A 6000-nucleotide genomic window follows, 5' to 3' on the forward strand; every position below is an offset into this window, starting at 1 on the left:
TCAAATATATTCGATAATAAATGTTTAAATCAGTACCGTTATCCATCAATCTTTTTTTCCTTTTCTTTACGAAGTGTCAATTGCACAACAGTTACTTGTGAAACAAACGCCATAATAAAAACAGAAAACCTTGACCTAGTTCTATACAGCATAAAATTCTTTAGAGTATAGTCTTAGCAGTCTAATCTACAGTATCCCGTTACTCATAAATTAGGAATATTATGAAAGTGCTAAATGAATGATTTTACAGCTCAATATAGGCCTATATTCAATATTTTTTTTATTTTAAGGTGACTCATGAGCGGCAGAGTCAACGGACAGAAAATTCCTTAGGGACCTACCATATATACAAATGATCAGCACCCAAATCCCTCTCCATCAAACTATGACCAGCAAAGGCCAGGCAATGGCTTAACTCCCAAGGACAGTGAGGTCGCAGACAAAACTAGAGACTATCGAGCTAGAGCGGGACTTGAACTCCCGTTCTACAGATTGTAAGACAAGAACCTTTCCAATATGATACAACAATCATTGAAGATCCGATTTTCTACGAAAAAAAAAAATTAATAAAGGACCCATTACATTCTTATAAGCACAGACATCCTTTTATAGCAGAACACTTAACAGGGAAATTATTCCTTATGCCCCAAACTCAGGAGCATTATTACGAAAGCACAGACCTACAACTGGCTTACCTCTACCGATATTAGTTGTCATGTTCTGAAGCTGATCCAATCAACGACAGCGTTACACAGGCCAAGTCTACGGAGGCAATTAAGCAAATTGATTGCCTACCTCTGCCTTTGAAATAAATCCCGTTTCGCCATATTCGGCGTAAAGGGGCTCTCCACTTGGCAGTATTATAACGCCAGAACTGTTCCAAGTGAACAATGCGTTTGTGAAGGATAATGAACGTAATTTTCAAAGGTTAGGAGAAAGCTGCGAGTGTATTACTTCCAAATTAAAGGGAAGGTTTTGGTATTGCATAACTCACGCTAACGAATATGGAACTTCTGATAATGTCAATAGATTCCCATATAAATTTTATCTACACAATACGCTACTAGCTAAACATTGCACAGTAGAATATGGGATTACATTGCGCCCTCAAAAGACAGCTACTGCTACTGGATCAAATTACCAAAGTTTCGTCTGATGCTCATTTATGACGAATCAGGTTTAGGACCTTCACAAGAAACTTTTTTTTCCCGAAACAGTGCACCTATATGAAAAAGTCTTGGGTCTTTAACTGTCATAACATAAAAAGTTCATTTACAAAATGACGGGATTTTGGTTATATTGTAATAGAAAAAAAAAATGGAAACTTTAAAACCGCTAAATGAAAACAGGGCAAAATGCCAAAATAAAGAAAAATATTTTAACCGAATATACACAAGACTTCAACAAAAAAATAAATAAAGCAGCAAATGTAATGGGCACCAACGTCTCATCTGTAAGTTTTTCTTCTCTTGAATAAAGCTGTTATTTTATGGAATTCTCAATCTCACTACTTGATTCAGTAATAACCTTACATGAAGCTGATACGAGACAAGAGACTTGTGAATTGTATTCTTTCGAGTAACACCACATTCCGAAAAGAAATTGGTTACGCGCGTACACAGACAGACACACACACACACACACACACATATATATATATATATATATATATATATATATATATATATATATATATATATATATATATATATATATATACAGTATATATATATATACATAATTTATGTGCGTGAAGCCTTAAATTTAATTAAAAACCACATGATAAAGATATTTTCACTAGGCCTAAAATAGTATCCAGATATTAGAAGACATCCCTAATCAAATATAAACAGCAAGCCCTCATAGAAATTGGCTTAATTCCCCACTACCCATTCATCAAGCTAAGGTCCATTTGTATGTATACACATACCAACAACCAATTCTCCAGCCTTCGCCTTTCTGCGTGGATCAATAAAACAAAGGCATCGGTACAGACTACTTTTCAATTCCTCTTCAGTGCCCAACAAGCCTACTGCTACCTATTTGATGCCTGCTTATAACTTTGAAGCGCCGAGTCTTTGCTATGCCGTCTCCGGTATTTCCCTCAACGACTCCAATCGTTTGTGACGGAGGATACCGTATAAGGAATATAAGAATGAAATATCTAGAGGGATATTTTTCTTATAAGAATGCAATCTTTCTTTGAATTCTATACTCACCTAGATGCAAGTATAATTTCATTGATGTATTTCATAATAGAAAAAAAACATCTATGGTTCTCTACACATCTCAAGCATAGAATTGGACATGGTAATTTCGATTTCCTCACCGCATAATATGAATCGATGGTATTAACTAAAGTGCAATTTTAAGAAAACCACTAAAACATGTGATATCTGACGCTGTCATTGATCAAACATTAGAAACCATTCAGATAAAAATAACCTGGTGGAATATTACTTACATTTATATGTACTCGCACATTACAACTTATACATCTAGTTTTAGAATTTTCTCAGTTATATATAACATAACGCTATAAAAACAGACAGAAACTCTCTGAATTATATAAATCTTTCTTACAAATACGTTACTGCAATATTACAAAAAGAAAATTGTCTAGTATAACTTCAAGGGTCTACATTTTCAAATGTATAGCAAATCCCTTTGAAAAGCGAGAGGTGATTTAAGAAAATGGGGTTATGCAGAGACGACCACAACTCACAAAGAGATATGATACAGGAAACTCCTATCTTTCATCTCTCGCCACTGACGTTAATTGGTACTCCTGTTCTAGCAAATAACTCCTCAATATTATGGAAATTTATATTTACATCAATTATAGTATCGGAAATTTATTCATATATCTCGAATGCACAATACAGAACCCAGAGATAGTGTTAATTAAACGACAAGCAATTGTCTTGAAAAATCAGTAACATATAACCATTATCATTATTCTTTAATATAAGATACATAGGATTACTCATATATCTGATGTTTTTCTTAATCAATCTTTGCAGTTGATTATACTAATAAGAAACCAAATGGAAAATATTAGATGAATCTCCAAGTATTTAGAGAAATTTGATATTTTAGACTTTTCTGTACATCAGAGATATGTAAAAACGCTGATAGGCTAATCCATACACAGACCATACTTTCCACTTAAAATACAGGAAATCACTAAACTTGAATTTGGTTATATAGGAAAACAATTCAATCTTCTATTGTCTCCTGAACACTGTGGTTAAGATAAAATATGAAGGAAGAAAAGCCTATCTTCTGCTTATTGGTGATTTAAATGCTCACCATCGGGAGTGATTAAATTATGTTTCTTCTACTCTGCTAATCGCCATGGCTCAGGAGTTTTTATATTTGCTTCTGAATCTCACTGTAAGCAAGTCTTGAATATGGGCAGTCACAAGTCTGGTAGATGTTTGGATCTAGCATACACCAATTCCCCTGGCATTATAACAAGCAAGGTTGGTCTCGTCTGGTCATGCCTTGGTTTGGTTAGTAATCAAGACTAAGCAGCATGTACTTACCGTGTCATATTCTAAAAGATATATATATAAAATATCAAACTGGAATGGTATTTTGAGTAATCTTTTGTATTTGAATTGGTCACGATTTTATAAAACGGATGAGCAACTTCTTCTCTTAAAGGAAAATATGAACAACATAATTAAAAAGTGTATTCCTTCTCGAGCCTTAAAATGCCGAATCAAGAACAAATCCTGGTTTAATGATGATTGTAGACGTGTTTATTTGAAAATAACAGGAGTCTCAATATCTTTGGGAAAGTAATAGATCAGATTATACTCTGCTAAAAACTGTTGTTCAGAGAGATTGTGATTCAACCGCAATATATATATATATATATATATATATATATATATATATATATATATATATATATACATATATATATATAAATATATACATACATATATATATATATATATATATATATATATATATATATATATATATATATATTTGACAGTAAAACAAAGCCTTTCACCTACACTGCAACCCAGAAACATAAATGGTGGGCTACAGTCAAATCTGCACTCTTTGGTGTACACTAGACTAAACAGTTGTTCTTTTCTTTAAGCCAGATGACTGTCACTCACTGTCAAAGAGATAGTCAACCTTTTTTCTAAACAGTTTAAAAGTAAGCCAAGGAATGTGAAACTCGATCTTCTTCATTTTTGTTTTTCTGAAGCTAGAATAACAAGTTTAGCTTTTTGGTCCCATGAAACTAAAATACTTTTCCTGGACTTTGATGCCTAAGAAGTAGAAATAAATTGTATTTTTCATTATCTTTTATGAAGACGGATGATTTCTAAGCTCTTAAGATGTCTGTGATTTTCTGTATGTTAGCAAAAAAATAGTTGTTTTTAACTTACCGGAGAATTGGTAATTTTAGTTGAATAGCTAAATGTCTTCGTGATATTCTAGCCCTACTGAGTACCCCAAATTTCCTTGACTCCCACTTATCTAAAGTTTTTGACAAACGTGCAAATGTTCCCTAATTTGCATTTTGCCTTTCGCAAAGGCTGTGTAGCATGGGATGCAATCTTACAATTTCCAATGCTTTATGAAATCCCTTACGGTTGAGAAGTTTGTATGACTGACCTTGCATGTACTGCTGCTTTAGACCTTGGTAACCATGATAGATAGATAGAAGTAGTCAGTTCTTTCCTATTACCATAATTAACTTTCAAATAATAGATTGGAAATAGTAGTAGTTGATAGGCACCATATTGATTATAGGAATGCATTATCTCGTGTTCATATTATACACACATATGTGGTTTGCTCAACAACAACAAAACTTGCTGCATATGCAGATGATGCTATTCTCTAAGCACAAACTCCATCTCATGAATGTAGACCTGAATGTAGACATATGGTTTCGGAACCCTTAATATATATCTTGTTTATATGAGTGTAAAGTGCAATTTAATTTTCGGGGAATGTAAATTAGTTGAATCTAACAAAATTAAACGAATGATTGTTAGTAGGCCAAGGACAATTGTGCCTTAACATCCAGATATTTTCATTTCCAATGTCTCTCTAACTATATAAAACTCTTTCAAAATTCTAGGAGAGATTCCTGATTGCAAATTTAAATATAAGAAAGGTATCCAGTCTATTTCTTCTCCAACTGCATAAAAAAATGGCACATTGAGAAAGTCTTTCAAGATTCTCAGTGATAAAACTTTCTTGAGTTAATGTTTTAATTCCTTCATTCTACTAAGTTTTGATAATTGTTCTCCTGTATGGACTTCAGCTGCTGACTCTCATATGAATTTTTTGGGAAACAAAGTATATCAAATACGTTATTTCATATGTGGAAATTGATTTCCAGTACCGTCGTTCTGTTAGTTCTTTGTGCGTGTTGCATACGATTTTTTATGTTTCTAACCATTCTTAGCATTCAGATCTTCCCAACTGGTACCGTCCAATACGTAGAACTAGGAATGTAATTTATTCTGAGTTTTGCTCAATGCTACACATATATTGCTTATAGATATTGGTATTATATTTTTAATTTGGAGGTTGAATCGTTGACATTTTTTGAGCTCAGAGTTGTTGCAAACGCTATTCTGTTGAACAAGTTGACATAAGCCACAGCTCTTAATATATTCTACATTTCTTAGCAATTTCTCATGTATAGGTAATTCATATCTCAGTTCTCTGCCTTCTCTATTGGAGCCTTTGAGCTAGTGGCATCTTGGACAAGTCATCAGCCACCTATTGAGATACTACCGCTAGAGAGTTATTGGGTCCTTTGACTAGCCAGAGAGTACTACATTGGATCCCTCTCTGATTATAGCTCATTTCCTTTGCCTACACATACACTGAATAGTCTGACCTACACTGAATAGTCTGACCTATCTTTACACATTCTCCCCTTTCGACAACACTATGGTAACCGAAAAATTCTTCTCTACTCAAGGGGCTAACTACCACTGTAATTGATTGATA

The sequence above is a fragment of the Palaemon carinicauda genome, chromosome 44 (genome assembly GCF_036898095.1).
Source record: "Palaemon carinicauda isolate YSFRI2023 chromosome 44, ASM3689809v2, whole genome shotgun sequence".
Classification (NCBI taxonomy): domain Eukaryota; kingdom Metazoa; phylum Arthropoda; class Malacostraca; order Decapoda; family Palaemonidae; genus Palaemon; species Palaemon carinicauda.